A 12592-nucleotide genomic window follows, 5' to 3' on the forward strand; every position below is an offset into this window, starting at 1 on the left:
AGCACAAGGTTGCTGACATTGGTGCCAACTTTCATCTCGCTGGTTAAGAATATTAAAAAAAAAAAAAAAACACAAAACCTCAAACCAAGCACTATTTACTGCCACTGCTATTTAATAACTGTAATGAAGGAAGAATATAGTCTCAGAATAAAGGAGGCCTTTTTAAGGAAAGGTATCTATGCATACAGACAAATATTATTAAACATTTCCTTAGTTTTTTATTTCACCTTGGCAGATGCAGACACAGGGGGAGTTGCTGGACTGGGAGATCTTTAAGGTTATGCCTATCTTACTCATTTTAGGTCTTTCTTTTTTCCAATGCTCTAGTGAGAGCCAGTTCACCAAGCCAGCCCCCAAATGTACATCAGAATGCCTGATGGTGTCTGGGTAGTTATGTGGGCACATGCGCTTCTGGTTTCTGTTCTACTCCTGTTTCCAGAGTCTCTGGTCTTTATAAATAGACAGAAATCACCTGGTCCTTATGAAAAGATTATTCAAGAACTGGGAGTGAATTTTGGTCACAAACGGAGCTTCACCAAATAGTACCATGCTAAGCACTCTCCGTGGGTGTGACTCAAAAGAAGCTGGACACACAGAGCTGTTTTCTGCCTGATCTCAGAAAACACTGATTCTGAGAAAAGAATCTTGGAGAGCTAGACGAAAAAACTTTACAGAAGAGGTTGAGAGATAAGTGGTTGAGTTGCAATTTTGCTACCAGTTTACTGTGCAACCTTGGACAGTCCTCCCCATTCTGTGCCTGACTTTTCTTCTCTATAAAGCAGAGGGATTGGATTGAATGCTTTAAGTTTTCTTTTAGTTTGGATATATTCAATATAGATCAGTTCATAAAATCCAAATATAAATGGGGAAGGCCCTTAAAGGCCATCTAGAAGAAGTACCCTTTGGCCAATTTAACTAAATGTAAATGAAACCTCTCAGCCACAGCTTCAGGGGACCCCAGGCACCCCTTCCATCCCTCAGAACAGTGCTTTGTTCTGGACAGGCAGGGCGGTGGTGTGGTAGAATTGCCCAGTGCACCTTTGATGGGTAGGAAAAGGCCCTCTTGTTTCATTAAGAGCCCAACTTTCCCATCCCTGGGCTATAAGACTCATGGGGAGGAGTCCTCCTTCTCTGCTGTATTTATTGACTCTAGTTCATCTTTTCAGCTGGGAGCAGATGATGACTACCTCTGTGGATTTACTTCCATGCTGAAATATTTTCTTTGGAATCTCACGGAAAGAGGGATAGAAGGGGTGGGTGAGACTCACAGGTCCTTGGAATATAAGGGTTGGAGGGACACATCAAGAGGATGTAGTTTTAGATCCCCAGCTGAAGCACGAATTATTCCGGTTTCCTTCCTATCACTTGCTTATCCAGCCTTTACTTGACTACCTAAGAGAAGTACTCTGTATTTTGGCATAACACTGACTGTTGCTCCTTTTGTTGTTGCTGTTTAGTTGCTAAGTTGTGTCCAACTCTTTTGGGACCACATGGACTATAGCCCTCCAGGCTCTTCTGCCCATGGGCTTTCCCAGGCAAGAATACTGGAGTTTGTTGCCATTTCCTTCTGCAGGGGATCTTCCTGACCCAGGGATCAAACCCATGTTTCCTGCCAATGTCTCTTGCATTGGCAGGCAGATACGGTCTTCCCTGGTGGCTCAGATGGTAAAGAATCTGCCTGCAATGCAATAAGACCTGGGTTTGATCCCTGGGTTGGGAAGACCCCCTGGAGAAAGGAATGGTAACCCACTCCAATATTCTTGACTGGAGAATTCCACAGACAAGGAGTCTGGCGGGCTACAGTGCTTGGGGGTTGCAAGAATTGGACACGATTGAGTGACCAGCACTTTCACTTTTATTTTATTATTATTATTTTTTTTACCAGTGACCCACTAGGGAAGCCCAGTGGTCCTTTTACAGAGCTGGAGTCTCCTTCTGTGATTTCTTTCTTTTTTTTTTAACCAGTTGTTTCTGGCTCTGTCCTCTGTAGTCACTCAGAAGAAATGTACTTTCTTCTTAATTCTGAGGTCAGCTTTGTAGCTTTTCTCTCAACTGGGCATTCCTTATATCCTCAGCCATCTCTTTTGATGTAATTTGTAGGCTTCTCCTCACCCTGATTTGCTCATTCCGTTACTTTCAACAAGTGAGTAATCTTTATCATAGAACAAATGAGTAATGTTGACTAAGTGCCTACCATATGGCAGGTATTGTGCAGGTGACAGAGTGAAGATTAAGACTTGCCTCCTGGCTTCTGGGATGTGGTGGGAAGAACGTGCATTAAGGGAGGAATTCTGAAGTTAGAGTGGGTGGGTTTGAGCTCCAGCTCTACCACTTACCAATTCATGCCATTGGGTTAGTTTTTCAACCTTTTGAGTCCATCATTTCTGCATCTATTGAATGAGGGGAAATGATCACTATTACTTCATTAGAGTTGTTATTAGTAGTTAATAAATAAAAAGTGCTTATCTATTTCAATTATGTGTTCCCCTGTCTCTAATATTGAAGGATAAAAGAATTCTCAATTTGCAAAATAAAAAAAAATAAGAAAAGTGCTTAGAGTCAACCTTGGCATGTTCTAAACACTGAGAGAATGTTAGCTCTGGTTACTACTATGATGGAGCAGAACTGAGGTGCATAGACTGAGGAGTTGTGGACTCATGGAAAGTGTCATTCTCTAGCTTTTGAGCTCAGACTTGCAGGGAAAGCAAGAACTGGCCAGGTGATGAGGGAGAGGAGAGCAGTTCAAACAGAAGAAACAGTGTGTGCCAAGGTCCTGAGGAGAAGATCTCAGCATGTGACCGGAGCTGAACGCATGTCAATGTGGATGGCTCTTCCTTAGTGAGAGAGGGAGAGCAGTGTGGGACGTGGGGCTGGAGTGGTGGCCAGGGCCGTGTAATGCAGGACTTCATAGGTCATTTGAAGGACTTAGGTCTCCTGAGAGCACTGGCCATTTGGAGGGCTTTAAGTGGTGGAGAGCATGACAAAGATTTGCCTTTTAAGATCACTTTGACCGCTTCATGGGTTCTGAATATAGGGAATTCTTTGGAGTCATCTTCTCTTTCATTTTGTACCCTCTGACCAGCACAATGATGGATCATACTTGTTCTTTAGGCAGTCTTAAAAAAACAGTGGCTCATACCCAGGATCTCATTCAAGAAGGTCTTGCTTTCACTTATTAGTTTTCAAACTCTCCAAAGAATTACATGATAAAAGCTTAAAGTATGGTCCCATATAGAAGACTGAAAATCCTTTAGGTTGGAAACCTTTAGATTATGGGAACACAAACTCAAACCTTGTGGGTTTAGGCATTATAACTGGTGGTGGGGGCACAGCTTTGGGCTAGACGATCTTCAGATAGTCCCGAAATCCCAAGGCGGTCTGAGCCCTCTACTCTCCAGGCATGGGTGCCTTTGACTCTGCATCATTTTGGGATGCCTGAGGAGTGGAGTGAGGCCTTTGAACCAAGTCTTGGGTGGAGAGACAATTCTTTTATGAAACACCATGTCCCCACTGCTTTCCTGTCAGTGGAACTGAAATAACAGGGCAAGAGTTGGGTGGATTGTTAAGTGACCCGTTGACATCAGAATGACAGATCAAATAATTTATTTTCTTCTAAATCCGGATTATGTTGCTATAACTCCCAGAAACTATTTTTAGTGCCCATCAGTCTTGTTCTACTTGTGAGCATTTGTTGAGGTGTGCACACATGCACACATACACACTGCTTAAAGAGACACACACACACAAACAGAAGCAGGTATGAACACATATATCCAAATGACCTTGACAATAAGAGCACATCCAGCCTCCAACTCACAAGGTTTCTTCCTGACCTACAGATTCGCACATCCCTGACACCCCACACAGGCCTGCCTTTAGGCTCTCCCCTGCTTCATCTTGGGTCCTGGTTGACTACTTGGTAGGTGGTTAGGATCTTGCTGCTCAAAGTGCTGTTGGTGGACAGGCAGCATCGGCCACCATCACCTGGGGCTCTTAAAAAAGCAGCCTCTCAGGCCCCATCCCAGGCCTCCTGAGTGAGGCTCTGTTTTTGAACAAAATCCCCAGGTGACCTGTAAGCAGGCTGAGGTTTGAGAAGCCCTGTGTTGAAATATTTGCCCACTTTGGCAAACAGCTGTGGCTCCAACCCTCTCATAGGCTCCCAGGTCACAGTGAGTGTCTGTTTCCTAATGTTGAGCACACTTAATTATGTGCTCAAATAAAGCTTCTGGTGGCTCAGGTGTTAAGAATCCATCTGCAAATGCAGGAAATGTGGGTTTGATCCCTGGGTTGGGAAAATCCTCTGGAGAAGGAAATGGCAACCCACTCCAGTATTCTTACCCAGAAAATCCCATGGACTGAGGAGCCCAGTGGGTTACTGTCCATGGGGTTGCAAAGAGTTGGATATGACTGAGTGACTAACACACACATAAAGCTTCTCCAGGAGATTGCAAACTCCATCAGGTGAGAAATCATGTCTGTCTTGTTACCTGTATAGGTGTGCAATAAATAAGCATTGAAAGAATGAATGATACAGGTAGCTTATTCAAAGAAGAATATGAGTAAAGGTCATTCATTCATTTATTCAAGCAGAAAACATTTCCTGAGCATCTGCTAGGTGCCAAGCAGTGTGTGAAGTCTTGGGGACATGTGTAGCTCAGGCTTAGGTCCTGACTTGGTTGCGCATAGTCTGGCAGGTAGAGAGGGACATGTGAGCCACTTCCATGTGTGCAGGTGGAAGCCCATATCGGTTACCATGTGATGCTAAGGAAGAAGAGGCTGATTGTGCCTTGTCTCTGAGACGGTTTGTTAATATTTCAGCCAGGCTTTGCGCTGCTCTGTGTCTGTCTCGGTGAGGCACTGGCTATTCCAAGGAGCTTTCTCAGAAGGAACTTTTGGCTTAGAGGACATTCTGAGTCTTGAATTTTTCTTCATTTTCATGGCTAAATTTCTCAGGCACAGGTATTAATTTTTAAAGAAAAAAAAATCTCTGACTTCTCTTGTTTTTTTCTTCTTCTCTTTCAGTTTGTTGGGGGGTGGTTCCCTATCCTTCATTTCTCCCCAGAGGTCAGATGAAGAATCAACCCAAACAGAAAGACAAAGGTCTGAATAAGGAAAATCTCAGACAGCTTAGGCAATTTCTTCTTTCTCTTCTGCTGTCTCTCTTTCCATCACTCCTTCCTTCCTTCTTTCTTAGGTTCTTAGGATTCAGTATCATTCATTTCCACACATGGCTTATCATTTTAGTGGAGCAAAGAGATAAATAAGCAATTGCAGCCAAGTGTGACGTGCCCTCTTATGGGAAGGGCGAGACGCTCTGAGGGCACAGCACAGAGCACCTGTCCTCATCTAGGGTCAGGAGAGGCTCCTGGAGGAAGGGACCCTTCAGTTGAGAACTGGGGAATGAATAAGTGTGAGGGCAAGTGTCTAAGGATGAGGGCAGTGTAGGGGGCTGGGGATCGGGGGTGGCTCAGTCAGAGTGGTGTGAGTATTGCAGGGAACACTCAGCATGGGTAAAGGCCCAGAAGCAAGAGGGAGCACAGAATGTTGGGGGAGCTGAGAGAGGAGCAGCAGTGGCTGGGACACAGGAGCTTGGAAAGAAGGGGTTTCGGGGGCGACGGGGAGGCAGTGGTTTCATGGTGCAGGACTCAGTCAGCCATTTGCAGTTGCTTGGACTTGGCCTTGGGCAAATGCGCAGCAGTGGAGGATTTTAGGCTAAGGAGTGACATGACCAGATTTGAGTACCGGTAAGATTGCTAATGTGGAGAACATATTCATGGGATAAGTCTGAAAGTGGGGCAACTGTTTAGGGGGCTGCTGTAATTGCTTTGGACTGAGCAAAGTAACGTGTGTGGAAATGCGGCTTAATGGTGCTTAAAACCACTTTGACCCTGACCACCACTCAGGGAGCTCTTGTGCCATGCTTGTGCTAAGTGCTTCATAATTTGACTTCCTTCAAATCTTGCATAATACTACCCAACATTTTTATCTCCATCTATGAAAGGGACAAAGATCTTTGCTTTGTGTTCTTGGCTGGGGACTGGGGGAGGTTTGCAACTGCCTAAATAAGATGTCATTTAGAAAAGGGCTTAAAAAAAAAAAAGCAAGCTGCACTGATAAGGATGATTGTAACTGGAAGTGAATGAATGATTTCCATTTCCAGGCCACCCTGGAGGAGGTCCCCAAATGGAAGCATTTCAAAGATTTCAGAAGCCCTCTGCCCTGCACGACTTCCTCTCACACCCTGCAGATATCTGAAATTCTGACATCTTGGCTAACACACAAATCCAAATGGAACTGTACTATTATTAATAAGTTAAGGTGTAATGAATCTATTTATGTTGCAGAGAAACACTGTTCATGCACACCTGGATTTGGTCCTAATTTCATTCCCTGGCCTAGAATTCTCTATCCAGGAATAATGGATTTTCATACATTTTCTTGCATTGATCTACAGTCCTCATACAGTTCACCTCTGTAAGAGGTCAGTAGAGAGGTCTGGGATTATCATTTCCATTTAACAGATGAGGAAGTGAACGAAGGCTCTGGAAAGAAACTGAATTGCTCCAGGTTAATGGCAGAGCCAAGACTAGAGCCTGCGGGCCTTCCTCCTGCAAAGGCCTCCCTCCCTACTCTATACACACAAGTCCAAGGGCAGTGTTAGCTGACCCAACTGGAAACTGGAGGTGGGGGTGAGGGGAGGGCTGGGGAGAGGAGAAGATAAAGGCACTGGCACCCATCTGGTGGGAGCCCACTTGCCGGAGACTTTCTGGCAGTTCCTTTCCCTGTAGTCTTCTCTTTGGGGCGATAGACTGTCCCTCTGCCAACCCAGGGGCCTTCCTGTGGGCTCATTCAGTTTGCTTTCAGCTCCACCAGTGGGATGAGAAAATGAAAAACTATTTATTACAGGTTTTTATTTCACTTATGTACTTTTTAGATGAGTAAAGAATGGAAATGGAGCAAGAGGGAGATATCAGGCCAGAAGAGAGGAGATAGGGAACATGGCTGATCCTCTGCCTGTTACTTAATAATAGCAGATCCTCTGCCTGTTACTTAATAATGCCACTAAATATCATTTGTGTCAGGAGTTCTTCATGGCTCAGAAAATGCTTTCATCTCTGTCTTCTCACTCAGCCACTTTCTAGAGCTTTCCTGGTAGGTTTGTTGAGGGAAAGAAATGAGATAGTGTCATAAATTATGTAGTAGAAGTTCCCAACTATCACCAATACCTCGCCTTCCTCCTTCATCCCTCTGTTGCACTGAGTACAATTTCAATGATAACATTCAAAATTGCCTGCATTTATCGAGCACTTACTATAAGCCAGACACTGTGCTAAGCTCTTTGCAAGGCTCAATTCCATTTAATCTTCATAATAGTCCTCTAAGGAAGGGAATATGACTCTTCTTAAATAGATGAGAATGTGGAGGCCAAAGAAGTAAGCCTTCTGGTCAAGTAAGCACAGTTATATTGTAGACAGCTAGATTTTGCTGTTCCAAATTCCTTGCTGCCTCTCAGCCTCCCCTAAGTATCATCTCCTTCAGTTCAATTCATTTGCTCAGTTATGTCTGACTCTTTGTGACCCCATAGACTGCAGCATGCCACACTTCCCTGTCCATCACCAACTCCCAGACCTTGCTCAAACTCATGTCCATCCAGTCAGTGATGCCATCCAACCATCTCATCCTTTGTTGTCCCCTTCTCTTTCTGCGTTCAATCTTTCCCAGCATCAGGGTCTTTTCCAGTGAATCAGTTCTTTGCATCAGGTGGCCAAAGTATTAGAGTTTCAGCTTCAGCATCAGTCCTTCTAATGAATATTCAGGACTGATTTCTATGAGGATTGACTGGTTGAATCTCCTTGTGGTCCAAGGGACTCTCAAGAGTTTTCTCCAACGCTACAGTTCAAAAGCATCAATTATTTGGCACTCAGCTTTCTTTATAGTCCAACTCTCACATCCATACATGTCTATTGGAAAAACCATAGCCTTGACTAGATGGAGCTTTTTCAGCAAAGTAGTATCTCTGCTTTCTAATGTGCTGTCTAGATTTGTCATAGCTTTTCTTCCAAGGAGCAAGCATCTTTTAATTTCATGGCTGCAGTCACCATCTTCATTGATTTTGGAGCCCCCAAAAATAAAGTCTCTCACTGTTTCTATTATTTCCCTATCTATGTGCCATGAAATGATGGGACCGGATGCCATGATCTTAGTTTTCTGAATGTTGAGTTTTAAGCCAACTTTTTCACTCTTCTCGTTCACTTTCATCAAGAGGCTCTTTAGTTCTTCGCTTTCTGCCATAAGTGTGGTGTCATCTGCATATCTAAGGTTATTGATATTTCTCCTGCCAATCTTGATTCCAGCTTGTGCTTCATCCAGCCTGGCATTTTGTATGATGTACTCTGCGTATATGTTAAATAAGCAGGGTGACAATATACAGCCTTGACGTACTCCTTTCCCAATTTTGAACAAGTCTGTTGTTCCATGTCTAGTTCTAACTGTTGCCTCTTGACCTGGATACAGCTTTCTCAGGAGGCAAGTAAAGTGGTCTGGTATTCCCATCTCTTGAAGAATTTCCCAGTTTGTTGTGATCCACACAGTCAAAGGCTTTGGTGTAGTCAATAAAGCAGAAGTACATGTTTTTCTGAAACTCTCTTGCTTTTTTGATGACCCAGCGGATGTTGGCAATTTGATCTCTGGTTCCTCTGCCTTTTCTAAATCCAGCTTGAACGTCTGGAATTTCATGGTTCACATACTGTTGAAGGCTGGCTTGGAGAATTTTGAGCATTACTTTGCTAGTGTGTGAGATGAGTGTAATTGTTTGATAATTTGAACATTCTTTGCCATTACCTTTTTTTGGGATTGGCATGAAAACTGACCTTTTCCAGTCCTGTGGCCCTGCTGAGTTTTCCAAGTTTGCTGGCATATTGAGTGCAACATGTTAGCATCATCTCCTTTCTCCCCTTCAAATCTGAGTTCCCCCTACTAGCATCTTCACCCTTATAACAGTGGCTCTCAACTTTGGCTGCATGCTGGAGTCCCTAGGAGAGATTAAAAACACTGATGCCTGGGCCCCATCCCAGATGCTCTTGAGGTAAGTGGTCTGGGGTGTGGCCTGGGCTTTGGGATTTTTAAAAGCTCTCTGGGTGGGTCCATTGTGTACAGTCAGGGTTGAGACTCAGCGGTAAAGTGTTAGTAATGGCATTTGTCTCCCCACGTTTCAAGGTTGACCGGGGTTTTGCTTAATTATGGAATCGTAGACTTAGACACCTACAGGGATCAGACAGGTAAAAGCAGTTTAGTTGGTAGGTTTGTTTTGTTTTTAGAAAATCAGCACAGTGAGAGTGTGATAATAAAGGCAATTGGGAAGACATTAGGGAGCAGTGGGGACAGTGGTAAACTTAAGAGCCCTTGCCCACCTAAGGAGGAACCCCTCTATTCCAATAACTTACTGCCATCTGGGCCCAGAATAGCGAAGTCTTACTTTTCTAAAGAGAAGATGAAAGTCACTATTTTTTATAGGAAATCTCCCAATTTTTCAATGTTGACAATCACTTTTAAAATATTAAAACACCATCTGGATTAAAGACGTTTAGTTTTCAGAGGTACCTTATGGGATGCCAGTTCATGTTTTCTCTCTTGATTTTTTTACTGAGCAAACTATTCAGAACCCTGGTCCTTAGGGTTTATTTATTTGACCACAAGTCACCTTGTGTTGTTAATTTACACCAAGTAGCTTATGATTTTTAAGTGTATAAATGTAATACATGTATTCATTATGGAAAATGAAAAGTATGTACATAAAGGGCAAGCAAAAATTACCTGAATTCTTTCTACCCATAACTAAACATGTTGTATATACACTCAGTCTTTTTCTCTTATCATGCAGAGATGATTGCATATGGAGCATGGTAAAAATACAGATTTCGGGTTCTGCTCTCAGACCATTCAGTAATCCTGGGTGAGACCTGGGAATCTGAATATGTAATGTGCTTTGAGTTGACTCTGATGTACAGTTGGCACTGTGATGCTCTTTTCTTAAAATATCAGCTTTTAAAAAAGCTTTTCTTATGACATTTAGTATTCTTTATAATTAATGCTGTATAATATCCTATCATTTGTACATATCCAAATTATTCTTTATCACTGGATAGTTACCGTATAAACAATGTTTTATATAATGAATAATAACAAAATGAATATCTCTCTAAATAAATTGTCTTATATACTTGTATCACTGGGATAAATTCCTATGCTAGAATCATTGCATCAACAAATATATATATATATTCAGACTTCTGATATAAATGGCCAAATTGGCTTCTACAAGGATTTAAAAAAATTAAACATTTTACATATTTGTCTTCTATAGAGAGCAGAGAATCCGTTTCTCCATATCTCTGTTAAAACTGGGAATTATCATTTAAAAGGTCAATTAAGTAGAAGCAAATGGAGCTCATTTTAATTTGAATTTGCTTGTTACATTCTAGAGAGGTTGAACATTTTTTTCCTTTTTGTTTTGTCATTTATACCCCTGTTATTGACTGTCCATTTCCTACTTATTCTTGTTTATATTAAAGGTTTCATACATTTTTCTGTCATGCATGTGAAACCACTTTTTCCAAATTTTAAATTTGTCTTTTAATAGTAAAAGATGTTTCCATTCTGAAATTCTAATTCAGTATGGTCAAATCTGTATATATTTCGCTTTTTAAACTTTTATTTTAAAATTACTGTTACTTGTTTGGCTGTACTGGGCCTTTGCTGCTGCATGGCTTTTCTCTAGTTGTGGCGCGCGGTAGGTCTGCTCTCACGGCGGTGTACGGGCTTCCCATCGCGAGGGCTTCTGTTGTTGGGGGCATAGGCGCTAGGGCACGCAGGTTTCAGTAGTCACCGCGCGTGGGCTCTAGGGTGGTGGCTCGATAGTTATGGTGCGCGGACTTGTTATCATGTGGGGCCTTCCTAGATCAGGAATTGAACCCATTTCTCCTGCATTGGCAGGTAGATTTTTTAACCCCTGAGCTACCAGGGAAGCCCTGTATATATATTTTATCTTTATGTAGATTTTTTTCTTTATATGCTTGAGGATTTTTATGATCTCAAGTTTAAAAAGTCACATACATTTTCTTCTACGTAAGAACTACACTTTACATTTTATTCATAAACCCATTGCAAATTATTTTTGGCATATAATGCATGATGGTGTTCAAATTTTTATTTCAGTTTCTTCCTTTGCTATCAAAATAGTTGGTTTTTTTAAAATGCCTTTTTGAGTGAATTTCATTAATTTATCTTTTCCTAGAAAATGATCTGTTTCAATGAGATTTAAAAATTTATTAGTGTTCTTCATACTAAAGAAGAAAGTCTCATTTCTAATATTTTGCATTTGCTTTAGCTTTTTATCAGATTTTATGAAAGTATTTATTAAAATTGAATAGTCCCTTGGATAACTATTCAATTTATCAATTAGTTAAATTCATTACTTTTTGCTGTTGGATTTATTACTTTTGCTTACCTCAGCTTATTATTTTTCTAATATCTTGTCTTTAATGCTTAATCAATTTATTTCCACTTTTTCTCTTTAATGATACTCGTTATAAATTTTAATACATGTACAGCTTTGACTATATCTCATATATTTCAATATGTAGAAGTCTTAAATTTTATTCTTGAAATAATTGGTAATAATGATTTTCATTTTCACTTTCACTTAGCAGTTAGTATTTGGGATGGTGCTAATAGTTTCTAAGTTGTTAAGAGCTCGAAACTCTAATTTCTTAATTTATTCCATTATGATCTGAAATGTGGTCTATACATTTATTTTTGCAGCTCACTGAGGTGTTCATTATGGCTTGATAAACGATCATTTTTTTATGACTCCTTCATCACTGCTAGAAGGAAGCTCCATCCCATTATTGTGGGGAATCCCAGTTTGTTAAATCACAATTTACATTATTTATGTCCTCCTTGTCTTAATTTTTGTTCACTTTTCCAGTCAAAGATTTAGGTGTATTTAATTATCTCAAGACTACTTTTTCTCCTTAGTATCTGTATAATGTAATTTATTTCAAAGAAATTTCTTGTGCATAAAAATCTAATATTTTTCACTATGCTTTTTATTCTTTATAACATATGTGTTTTATGTTCTTTAAGCATTCTCTTTTTGAAGTTTGAGTCAGTTTTTCTAGTAACAATACTGTGATCCCAGTTTTTTTTTTGTTGTTGTTGTTGTTAATTTGCTTGTCATGTCTTTCTCCATTTTTTTAGTTTTAAAACTTTTTCTGCATGTATATTATTAGATTTTAGAGATGTTTTTCAATAGTATGAAATTTAGTTGTGTGTGTTACAAGGGTTTACTCACTTTGAAAGTTGTCATTTAAGAGAGTTGTTAGAACATATATATTACCATATGTGAAACAGATCGCCAGTCCAGGTTCGATGCGTGAGACAGGGTGCTCAGGGCCGGTGCACTGGGATGACCCGGAGGGATGGGATGGGGAGGCAGGTGGGAGGGGGGTTTAGGATGGGGAGCACTTGTACAACTACGGCTGATTCATGTTAATGTATGGCAAAACCCACTACAATATTGTAAAGTAATTAG

This window comes from Bos mutus, chromosome 7, assembly GCF_027580195.1.
Source record: "Bos mutus isolate GX-2022 chromosome 7, NWIPB_WYAK_1.1, whole genome shotgun sequence".
In the NCBI taxonomy this organism is placed as follows: Eukaryota; Metazoa; Chordata; class Mammalia; order Artiodactyla; family Bovidae; genus Bos; species Bos mutus.